General features: G+C 41.6%; 1 protein-coding gene across 1 annotated transcript in view; it reads right to left on the bottom strand.

The window, feature by feature from the left end:
* Nucleotides 1–11,904, bottom strand: part of SULF2 (sulfatase 2) — a 328,818-nt gene extending 316,914 nt beyond the window's left edge. Inside the window, exon 1 of the mRNA XM_063297104.1 lies at nt 11,699–11,904. The gene's annotated coding sequence lies outside the window, so the exon portion shown is untranslated. The remainder of the gene's footprint in view (nt 1–11,698) is intronic.
* Between the last annotated feature and the right edge of the window lie 711 nt (nt 11,905–12,615).

The raw sequence follows: 12,615 nt of genomic DNA, 5'->3' as shown, positions 1-12,615 counted from the left end.
CCAAATGTAATGGAACTATAACAACATTCTTTCCCACCCAAAAAAGCCCAGAGCGGTATACAAAATAAATACATAAATAAATGAAAATTAGGTATAACAGTTACCAATAAAGTTATGTATAGAAAACCATAACGTATAATAATGCAAATAAGTTTTTAATAAATATGATATCCAACGAGGTCTACTACTGAGCATACCAGGGGGTTATTTGTTACTTGGTGTTTTTTGTTTGTTCATGTTTTTCCTCCCTTGAACCAGCAAGGTCTGGTGGTAGTGGTGAGCACTATAGGGTAGGGCACGGGTAATGATTTTTGGGTAGCTATCAGGTGGATTGGAGAAGAGAGGGAATGGATGTGTTTGGATAAGACTGAAATGGGAACAGAAGAGAGAGATCAGGAGCAGCAGCCGCAGTGAGTGTTTAGGAGAAACAGAGAGAAAGCTGTCACTGAGTGTGGTGAGAAGGGAATGTTGGTAGAGATTGTTATTGTTTGCAATTTGTAGCTGCAGGGGAGAAACTGCCAGTATAGTCACTGCTACTAAAAACTGGATGGCTGGGTCGAAGGAAGAGGTAGGAGGCAAGGAAAGAAGGTGGACTGGCAGCAGTGAGAAAACAGTGAATGGTAGCAGTGAGGAAGAGGTCCTGCTTGAGTCAGCCATTGGAAGTAGCGACTAGAGCAGAAAGACTGCCAAAGTGGACAGTTGATAGGACTGGTGTTACATGAGAGGTACTACCAGTTGGGATTGTGGCTACTATTGCCCCCGTTTTGTCATGGTTTTCCCACAACACTGGTGCAAGGAAGGGGTAGCTCTCTGGGTGAGGGCAGAGAGTGGAGGAGGACTGCATGTAGTGGGAGTATGGCTCTGGGGGATGGGAAGGCTCTGTGAGATTGGTGGTGGGATTGTGCATGTAACAGCGGGAACAACAGGAATAGTGTTCCAGACTACTGTTCCACTTTGTTGTTTGGCTAGGGGGTTGAGATGAAGAAAACTCTAATTGGAACAATGTGGGGGTGGGGTTGTGGAACCCTCAGGGAGATGATGATGTTGGGGTTGAGTATCTACAGTGATGGGCAGAAGAATATAGGTGTTCTGTGGGCTGTGACAGGAGAAGCAATTTAAGGCCAATCCTCAGTTCTAGCCAATCACCTTCCTCCCAGGGACTGGGTGGCTAGGTCACAAGTCAGCCTGGACTCAGTCTGCTGTTGTTCAATGCCAGAATCATGTACAAGACAGTATCCTTCCAAGATTTGGTGATGGATAAGCATGTAGACTAGGCCTGTGTTATGGAAAACTGTTGAATGAGGACAAGAATATAGTGCTGGCCAAGATTTGCCCTCCTGGATTCTAGGTGCTCTAGCAACTACAATGCCAAGGTTGGGTAAGGGGCACAGTAGCAATTTTTTTAGTGCTTAGATGCAGCGATCAGTTGCACTGCTCCTTAAGTAACTGGATATGAATTCTTGTATGTGAAGCTGGAACAGAAGAAAAAGGTGAGGCTGTTATTGGGGTATGGTATGTCCTGCAGCCGGCAGCACAACTGACTGAGCTGCTGGATCTCACAGCCAGACTGCTGCTGGAATCCCCCAGACTTTTAGTGCTGGAGGATTTAAATTAGACTCCGGGTGTGGGATCCAGATGGATTTCATAGACTCCATGACAACCATGGGTTCATTCCAGGTGGCCTCAGGCCCAATACATATTTTGAACAGCTAATGCAGGATATGAAAATGGAGTAAATTGTGATCAGTTCTTTGCCATGCATTGGCCTGCTTGTCACTTGCAGGGGTGGAGGACCTGTTAGGATAGGTCTGTTCCACATGTACATGATATTTGCCGTGATAAGCTAATATCACAGCTTATTGCCATGATATACTTCCTCTGGGCTTTCTGAGGGCACTCGGATATTTTCCCAACAAACTGACAGGCTGTTGGGCCACACACCTTGTTAATCTCTGGAATGTGAAGGCAACAAGGATGAGATTGCTTCTGAGGGACTTCTGGAGTTCCAGGAAATGAAGTAACACAAGAGACAGTGGTGGAAAATGAAGCATAAATATGACTGAACATGGTTGTATGATGATGTTTGGGAGTATATCATAGCGATAAGAGCAGTAAAGCATGAATACTTCTCTGCTGTTACTGTATCTGCAGATTCTTGACCAGGAAACCTGCTCAAGGTTACCTGTATCCTTTTGTGGAAGGTGTGGGGAAATGATTCTTCTGCAGGTTGCTGTAACACATTTGTAAGATTATCTGCAGATAAAATAATTCATGTTCACTCTAAATTGGATGCGACTGGGGCTAAGTATAGCAAGGTAACTGGGACACCTTGAAAAATCATCTGGGAATGAAGCACCAACCCGTATTTTGACACATGTAAAGTTACGTCTAGGCATTCCTTACAGGCTAGCTTCCCAGCAGCTGAGGGCAAGGCAAAAGAAGACAGACAGAAGAGGGGAGGGGAGAAAGAGAGAGATCAAAATCTTTGTTCCCTGGCTAAAAGAAAAATAAAATTCCAGGCCAAAGAAACAGGAATGCTGGAGGAAGAGAGAAGGCTAGAAAATGCTGCATTGTTTGGGAGCTACTAAACAGCTCAGTAAGTTTGAATCCATATTGCCTAACGAATGGTGCAACATTTCCCATGAACAGGAAGAGTCATTTCCAGCTTGGTGGGGCTGGACACTCTAAATCAAACAGCAACTAAAGTAAGCAGATGTCCAATGCAAGCCTTAGACTGATGTCAACAGCAAGCATGGCAATTACAAGTTTGAGAGTTTTTATTGGGTAAGTTGTAAATCCTGAGGCAAGGATAAGGGCTGGCTATTTAGTCAGGGAGAAACAAGCAAGAGAAGTTGCTTGCTGAGTAATTACACCTACTGCTGCAAGCTAGGAGAGTTCAGAGGCAGGAATGCTGAGAAAATAGTTAGACACTCTGTAGATTGAGCACCAGAACGTTCCATGAAAGCTGGTGGGGAAGTCAAGTTGAAGGTCTGATTGCAAGGCAAGGAGCAGAAAGTATTTGAAGCAGGGCATTAAAGGAACATAGGTCTGGAAATAAGAATGTGTCCAACAAGGGAAGGGGGTCTGGAGCACACTTCTGAATAGCCAGAGTTCCTGACTGCACTTAATTAGAGTTAATGCCCATTTCCCTCAAGGAGCCTCTTTAACTGGTGGTGTGATTTAGGATTCGGCACTCTCGCAAGCTCTGGCTCTGGCTCTGGCTCTGGCTCTGGCTCCTTACTCAGCTGTGCTGAGTCAGACCTATTACTCATAGGTAGCTGACTGCCTTTTGCTTCTTGAACTGCAGACTGTGAGTCTACTAGTTCCCCTTATCAGCTTTCAAATCAGCAGACTCAGAGGAGTCTCTAGCAGTGGACTCGCTTGGTCTACTGAGGTTTGAATTTTGAATGGAACTCACCAACTGCAGTTGCCTACTGGTAATTTACACAGGAGAAACCTGGACTCTGTACCTGTTATTTTTTTGTTTTATTGTGTGAAATGGCTGTTGCTTTTTAAAAATATATACACATATACCATTCCAGTGACACTATGTTTTATCTTGTTATGATCTTGCTTCTAGTTTGTTGGATTATTGTTGCAATAATCACAATCCAATCCTATTAGGCTCATTACCAGACAGGATAGTTTTAAATTGTTATGATGTTATATAGATTCTAGTATTTATGTATTTATCTATAGTCACCTAGCTTAATTATATATAGCATTTAGACTATAGATGCAATTTTATAGGTTTTTTCCTGATTGTATATTTTATAGTTTGTAATCCTATGTTAATAATTTTAGTATATTTTATTAATGTGACATTTTCTCCTATTTTGGAGACACGTTATTTGTTTTATGCTGGTCTACAACTGGAATAACTACTTTTAAAAAATCATCTTGCAATGAACTTATTTGGATATCAAGTTGGTCCAAAATGCAACAGACTGGTTTATGCTGGGTTGGTTGTCAGGAGGTTCCATGGTCCAATTCAAAGTGTTGGTTTTAACTTATGCAGCCCTACATGGCTTGCCACCTATTTACCTCCAGGACCCTCTCATCTGTCCAGAATTGGCCCATTCTATGCATTCATCCTGGGAAGAGATATTCAGGGTCCCCATCCCACATGTGGTTAAGGGGTGGGGCCTGGAGGCAGTTTTCCCCCGTGGCAATCCCATTACGGAATAGCATACCCCCTGAAATATGTCTGGTCACCAACCTATTGGTTCTTCACAAAGTTGTATTGTATTGGTGGATATGGGCTGCTGGAACTATTGAAGTTTATGCTGTGCAATAGCAAACTATTTTGAGTTTTTTAATTGGGAAGCAAACATTTGTGTAATAAAGAAGTAATAATTAAATTTCATTTCAAATAAGCAAAGTTCATTTTAACAATACAGTTTAAACGGCGTAAGGACTAGTTATATTTTCCCCAGGATAGATTTCCATAATTGGGATACTACCCCCACGACAACTGTGCCCTTACTTGGGAACCAAACTCACAAATGTGATCATAAACAGGGTGTTTGCTGCTGATTTTAGCACACTGACTTGGGTGGTATTGCGTGTTCTCATGCATACGACACTGTCATTAAATTTTCTCAGTAATGAATTCCTTATTTTTAGAAGTTATTCATATACAACACAGAGGTACATGAAATTAAATTTTCTCTGTCTGCTTACTCAAGTTTTAAATGATTCCATGTCCAATGCCAATTACTAAATATTATTAGGTGCCATTCAAAGCATATAATTATTTTGTGTATTCTTGCTTCAAGAACAGGAACACATTACCATTGCAAATCTTGAACTACAGTATTGAGAAACAAAAGTATTTTGCTCATACAAGTTTAGTTGGGTCAAAAGGCTGAAATATCCCAGTACTGTAATGCATAATATCCATCTCTGTAACTGTAACATCAGCATATGTTTTTACATGCATATCAGGCTTTGAAATGATTACCAAAAATTTAAAATATGTGAACTATAATTATTTAATCTTAAAAATCTTCACTCTTTGCACAGAAGACAGTGCAGTATTCACAAGGGAGAACCCCAATAACTGCAAGCAGGAGGAGGAACTGCTGCAAAAAAGCAGCAAGGATCCCCTCTTCAGCATCTTTTCCAAGGTAGTTGATGCAGACTTTATCTATAGGATTTCATTCTCCCAGTACAGTTTCACTGTCTTCATGGATCAAATTGCTTTCTACTTTTTCTACTTTGGATCAAGTTAGTTAACAAAACCTTCATCATACCACCTTGGATTCATTTTTCTTGCTATGCTGAAATTTGACCCTTTTCTCCACCTCTCAACTATTCATTAGCAAGTCCTGATCTGTTTCCCATTCTTTTTATTTTCTGTATAAGAGAGACAGCAAACCCACTGGACACGTAAGTCATGATGATGCTCTGTCTTTTAGTATAGCATTGATATCAAGTATTAAATAAGATGGGAGATAACTACTTCACTATAAAATGATAAAAGCACCTAAACATTATTAATATTAAATATTAAAATCTTGAAGACATCCTATGGTTCTGAGGATTGATACCAAAATATAAAGGATGTTAAATCAGTACCATGTATTCCTAGTGATACCTGGAACTGGCATGATGCTGTCTTTTCAGCTACTGCCACACTGACTTTGAGTTGGGGACAACTTAGGTGCAGGTCAGAAAGTACCATGAAAGCTTAGACCTCTAAAATCCAGATAAATTTGTAATTAAATTTGAGTAATAAATAAAATAAAAATAAATAAAGCTCAGTAGATTCAATGGCACATTTAGTGGCAGACCTAAATTGCAAGATCAGCTACTCACAACAACTGAGGTAGATTCTAACCACCCTACTGAAGCATTAGAATGAAGGGCCCTTAAACCCACACTTGAGACATGAGAAGGGCCTCAAGCAAGGGAGCAAGCAAGTAGTTTTGTCATACAACGCTCCAAACCAGAGAGCTGCTTCCTGAAAATTCTATTTTTCGCTGGGATAAAAGAGGCTTAGTTGAGTAAGCTCTACACCAGGTAGGCTTCAGTTTAGCTCATCATCTGAGTGATCTGTAGATAAGACAGCAATAGAATGAGAACAGCTTTACCATGGGTACACCCTAGGGCACTGTTATGGGATTTAAAAGACTGCCATCACATAGGCAGAACCAATTAAAAAAAGCAATTTTTATAATGCTGCTGATTATAGGACACTCTTTTTATGTCAAAAGAATCCTGTCAACTGTCTTGAAGCTGCCCCTGGAACTTGAGTGCCTGCTTCAATTCTAACTGTCCAAGTACCCTCTTGAAACCAATCCTGAACCTTGTTGCTTGCTCTCAGCAAGGCTTTTTAGGCATGCATCCAAGGCTCCATCAATTCCATGCTGTACCAGAACAGAACAATGATTAGAAACAAGCATGTACTTGCATGCATTACCATTTGACACTTCAAAAACAACTAAGAAAAATATTTTGGTCAATATCTCATCTGTCCCTGAAAGGACTACCAGTAAAGAACCTCTTATTATAGACTCAGCTCAAGGTTTTTGCTACAGATTTAGGTTGCAGATTTGTTCTATTCTCTATGATTTGTACTACTAAAGGGTGGAAATACATTTATTTAAAACAAATTCCTATACTGCTTCTCAAGAAAAGTAATCCTGGAGTGACTTACAAACCTAATAAAAATAATAAAAATATTGTATTGAAATATTAGAGAAAGTAATAGCCAATACAGTATAAAGAACTGAAGATGTTGCCTAGTCTGGCAATGAAATGTCTGCAAGCAAACAACCAGGCTCAGAGAGCACCAAGGACTCCACAGTTCAACCCTGAGCTACGAATATTCGCTTCAATTGGTACAGTATAAAGATTTGAGAATTGCACAGATCAGTACTGGGAACTGTACTGCAGAACAGAGATCAGTCTGCAGGGGTGATGACAACATGGAGAAGACTCTCCTTTATGTCACTACTATGTGACAATCTGTAACTGCAGCTCAGAGGGCTGGACTTCCACTGGAGAGTGTAGGTACCTGATTATTGAAGTCAGTATCTTAGTGGGTGGCAGCGCATGCTGACCTTGTCTGGGTTCAGAAGCGAAGCAGAGTTGAACCCTGCTTTTCTATTGTAGCCTAGGGTTCTATAATTAAATAGAAGGTTCCCAAGAAATTCCAGACTGTAGGTTAGACTGGGAAATCATAAAAAATATCCTAGAAGAAAGCTATGGCAAACTACTCCTGTATTGCTGCCAATGGGTCCATGAAATCACCAGGAGTCAAGCTTGTCTTGAAGACAACTTTACCATTGTTTAGGGTTGTGTTTACAATCTCAGTCTTAGCTTAATTTTACCAGGCACAAGTATTTCAACCTTTGAAAAGGTTAGGAGACTGGACACCTAATTAGAAATTTAACATGTTAAATTAGACAAACTACAATACTCATAATCTCCTAGTTTGTATTCAAATAAGCCAACTTTACTTGATGCAAATAGCTACTACTGATTTCATCTCAGGCACTCAAAAACATAGAAGATTGCTCTATACTAAATCAGAAATTGAATATGAAATATCTAGGACATGATTATTCTGCCCTAAATTCTAAACCAGAAAACAATGTCTAAGGTGGGTTATGTAGTGTACCAATTCTGCAGCAGGGATGGCTATCAATATACTATCAAGACTCTTGTCAAGTTGTCTACACTACACTTTGGAGCTAGAATTATCTATGATCAATCAGCATAGTAGGCAGGGCTTAAACGTCTGGACTATTTCATTTCCTGTTTCTGAGGTTTCCTGTTCGGTAGGAATGTAACACAGCCACCCACCTCACAAAAGAAAATGTCAGTGTTTTAGGGGTGATATAGATACCTTACGCTATAGCCACTGCTACACTTACGGCATCTGTTTTGCCCCTTTCATTCTATAAAAAACAGGGTAGTAGGTAAGCCAACACAAGTAGAATCAAGGGACTGCAACGTGTAAAGCCAAATAGATGGCTTAGAGAGATTCTTTAAAAAAAATAGCCAATTCATAGGTACCGGAAGATTCAAAACAATGTGGAACAAAATGTGGTATTTCTTCTTGAGTTCAGGACAGAATTCCAGTACACATAATCTCCCTCCACTTCCCTGCAATTTAAATTTCACACACCCCTATTTGCTGGGGCTTAATCCCAAGAAATGTGCAAAGAGCTATTCTGGAGCACGGAATTACCAGCAAGTGTCAGTGAGCTGAGGAAGAGGAGAAGACCACCTGCCCAGATAGACTGAGGGTCAGGGGTGGCAATTAAACTTGCTTGCCAGTTTGCCTGTACTTTACATGTAAATCATGTAAAGAGATGACATAAGACTCCTGGCATCCCAAGAGCAGAGTGTCTTCACAGGACTAGGGATTTGAGATTGCACTCCTAGAAGAGGCCAGCTGTCTAAGACTTTATCAGTGTCTTGGGGCTGGTGCTTAAAAGAGCTGTGCCAGGGAAGAAATAGCATAGTCATTACCATAAACATCCATCTGACTATTGCAACATGCTGTACAGGTCATATTCTTGGGAAAGTATCTCGAACTTGCAATTGGTATAAAATATATAGCTACACTGTTAACAGGTGTAAGGTACTGGAGTTATAAGACGTTATACTGAAATTCTGCATTGCTAATTGCTTATTGGCTTACAAGTAAGCTGCTAGCACTTGTATCTTTAAGACTTAAAGCTTAAGGTCTGACCATCTAAGGAACTACCTTTCTTGCTATTAAGGTCTGCAGAAAAAGCCTTTTTGAAGATATCCTTAATGTAAGAGTTCTGATTTTCTGGCTTCTGCATTGCCTCCATTCTTTTAATATTTTTTTTAAAATTTGTAAATATGTATCTACTTCACTACACTTTTAAAAGCAGATTTAAGCATTCGTTTTATGTTTTTGATAATCCGTTTCTTTAAAAATATCAGTTACCTTGAGTGCTAATTTGTGCAGAAAGATGGAATATTAATTGAATAAATATCAAATAAATAAACCTCTGGTGGGTATAATAGTGACAAGGAGCAACCTCACCTTGCTGTCTGTTTAACAGATATTTGTGATCAGCTATGCCCACCATAGTTACTATTTTGTGACAACTTTCACAATACATTCAATATTCCAATATTTGAATTGCTTGTACCTATTTCATGGGCTTATTTATACACTGCTTTTATGAAGTTGCATGTATGGGACTATTTAGTTATACAATGAAAGGCAGGCAATTTTCTATATTGAAATTATCAATTTCTATACTTATCAGCCTTTCTGATCATAATTCCATCAGATGTTTTGAACCACAGTTCCCGTAAGCAACCTCCAGCATTACCCAAATGCAAGTAATGTTAAGATTTATAGCTCAAAATATCTAAAAGGGCATCACAATGTGGAAGGATATGGTACATTTATGCACATTCTCAGGATGTTTGCTAAAACACGTGATATCAATTGTGACTACTTTGAAATATAATACCCATCTGAGATGTGATTGAGATCTAACCTATTGTATTTTTGTTTCAAATTCCAAGGCTAAGTGGTTTGCTTTCCTTAAAATGAAGGTTCCAATTCTTATTCTCAGGATTATACCTGGAACCTATAGTGGCATATCCCTTATATAACAGCTAATTCTAACAGCTGCAGAGAGTAAGTTTAGAAGTTACCCAATGGAGGTATAATTCATAGTTCTTTGCCCATGGTGTTTCATCAAACAAAGCATACAGTACAAGAATTGTCTGCAGAGTACAACTTCTTAGCAAGTTTCCTATCTCTTCAAAATGGAAGAGTTGTTCAGTTTTCTTGTAATGATGGAATACTATATTTTAAAAACTATCAACTATATGCCATGAATGCTGAAGTGAACTTTAATTCACCCTCTCTCACATTGATAGCATTGGACACAACTATCTTAGCATACCTGCATATCCACAAATATACACTAATAAGATTTTCAAGAGATCAAAATAGAGATTTTAATTTTTACACCTACGAGATTTATATTGTCAGGGTGAAACCAACATCTTTGTATGGGTTTTGGCTCTTTGATTGTCTTCCATACTTTCACTTATCAATATTACAATAGTTACTATTAATCCTTTATTATATAGCACTCTATATAGTATAATAAAACATTATGACCATTATCTGTGCATCTGCTGTACAGGCAATAATTGTTAGCTGAAATGAATCAATTCAATAGATATATCATATAAGGGGTGATAATGGAAAGCTCCTTCTTCAGCATTTTATTTGTATGGCTCCTTCTGCTTCATTACTCTTAATAATGCAGACAACCAGTGGTAACACTCATGTGCAAACCTACATGAATGTTAATGCTGGCTGAATGAATCATTTGGATGAATCCTTTGGAAGCAACATGAGTGTAACTGGTGCACAGACCAAGTCAGCAGGAACCTTTTAGCTTTCCCCACTGAGGTGCTGCTCAGGTGCCTTGAAGTTTATCTCCCTTGGCCACACTGACTAGGAATTATGAGACTTGAAGACAATGCATCTGGAAGGCACTGATTTGGGGAACTCCGCATTTAGTCCAAGTACATGACATGATGAAATAACATGACAGTTTTATTTTAATAAACTCATCCCAGTTGCAACTCAAAGTTTGTCATTAGCAGTAGTTGCTTTCAAGTAGGTCTATGAAAGAATCTTTAATCATCACAGGTTGAAAAGGCACTTTTATATGGATAGATCCATTAAGGAAACCTTGGGGGATATGAAATTAGATTCCTGGGTCAAAATTAATCAGTTTCTTCTGGTTAAATGTCACTCCTCTCTCCCTGAAATTTACTCCGGCCAAACATTCAGTAACTGCAGTGTCAACTGGGATTTGATTGATTATCCACACCTGTTACTACACAGAAAGCCCACATGCAAGCTCACAACAAAGAATGGCATATCAGAATAAAAGAGGTGGTGCAGGGGCTGGCCCTATCATTGTCTAAAATAGGGAGCCCGAGAAGGCATGGTATTAGAGGCAGGGCTGTTGTGCCATGTGGCCTGCCTCGTACTGCCTTGTGGTCAGATATGGTGGAGCCCGGCAGCCCATCAACTGTCAGTTCGTTTGGCTTTTGCAAATGGTACGGGAAGCATCATCTTCTCTTAATTGTCATCAAAATCTTTCAGTGAGCCTACCTGAAGCATATTTCATGCAGCTGCTCAAGTTCTAACCAGGGCGGTATAGGATTGAAGCTTCAAGACCAAAGAAGCACTCATTATTCTGCATGCACTAAGCCCCCCCCCCTCGCATTTTACCAGGTCTCCCCCGTTCAAAATACCCTGAAAGCTGTTCTGTTCCAAACATCAGCAGAAAGTCACTGGAGACACACTCAGGCTGCTATCCTATCCCTTACCCGCCCCCAGCAAGGGGATCTTACGGGACTTCTGGAGAAGAGATACCTACAGGACCCCAGGCAAAGTTAAACGGCAGGCTTGTCTCTCGAAGCCGCCCCGCTGAAAACAAACCCAGCGCCGCCGGGGTCGGCCAAGCGGCGGCAGCAGCAGCGAGGTCCGCCTTCTCCCATCCCCGCGCTTCTGAGGAAGAAAAGCGCCGGCACCCACAGCGAATCCGTCCTGCCGCGGGTGCCTCAAGTGTAGAAACAAGGTCAAATTTCCAAAGCTGCAACGGGAAGGGGGAGATAAAGGGAAGGGACGGGTGGTTTCCCCTCTCGCACCAGCCAAGGAACTTACCGCAGGCAGCCTTTTGCCTGTAGGCAAGCGCGTCTCTTCCCAACGCGCGCGCAGGGCCCGGACGGCACCGCTCCCGGCTCGCCGAATTCACCGGACCCAGGCAGAGACGGAGGCGGAGCGGGCGCTCGCCCCGGCAACAGGGAGCGAGCTGCGACCCTGAAGCGGCGGTCGCAGCAGGTCTGCCAGCCAAGCCGTGCAAAGGAATGGGAAGTGGTGCGCGCGCCCTGCAGGACCACACAGCTGCCGCTTGGCCTGGGTCCCGCCCTCCCTCGGTGCGCCGCGCGAGGAGCTCCCGACCGAGCAGCCGGCGCGCAAGGCAGGACCGCGCCGAGGGGGAATGCCTCGAACCATCTGTTGCAAAGCGCCGCCTTGGCTCGGGGGCTGTGGAAGAGGCAGCGCGTTTTTCTCTTACAATTGGGGGAGCGGGGGGGAGATGCAGGACGGGAAGATTATCTGCCGGAAGGCCCAGCTGGAGGCTCAGTCAAGTCACCCTTCGCGCTCTCCATCTTCCCTTCTTTCCTGTGGCGTTTCTCGCCCTTTTCCTAAGTTTTGCATCCACCTGCTAATTTCTGGCTACTCGCCAGGCAAATTAACTTGACTTTGGACTGTTTGAAGAGGTTGGGAAAGACCAGCACTTCCTCTATCCATGCAGTAGCAACTAGTGAGGGAGTTGACGTACATTCCTTTGGCTCAACCTGTTGTTTGCCCCCAGCCATTGTGTCTTTGTTTATGGCATAGTTTGTGAATCCAGACAGTTGCAGGTTTATGAATTAGCCACAGCTTAGCATGATATTAGAACCCAGCCAAATACTGAGCTTGCTGGATTACCTGTCAACTCTGCACTTGGAGATGCTGGAATCGAAGCTTGGACCTTTTTTGTGTAAAGAATGGCTCTGGGACCCGAGCTGCAATTCCTC

The sequence above is a fragment of the Candoia aspera genome, chromosome 3 (genome assembly GCF_035149785.1).
Source record: "Candoia aspera isolate rCanAsp1 chromosome 3, rCanAsp1.hap2, whole genome shotgun sequence".
Lineage (NCBI taxonomy): Eukaryota > Metazoa > Chordata > Lepidosauria > Squamata > Boidae > Candoia > Candoia aspera.
Note: the sequence above shows the minus strand (reverse complement) of the source record. Positions and strands in the feature narration are given on the sequence as shown.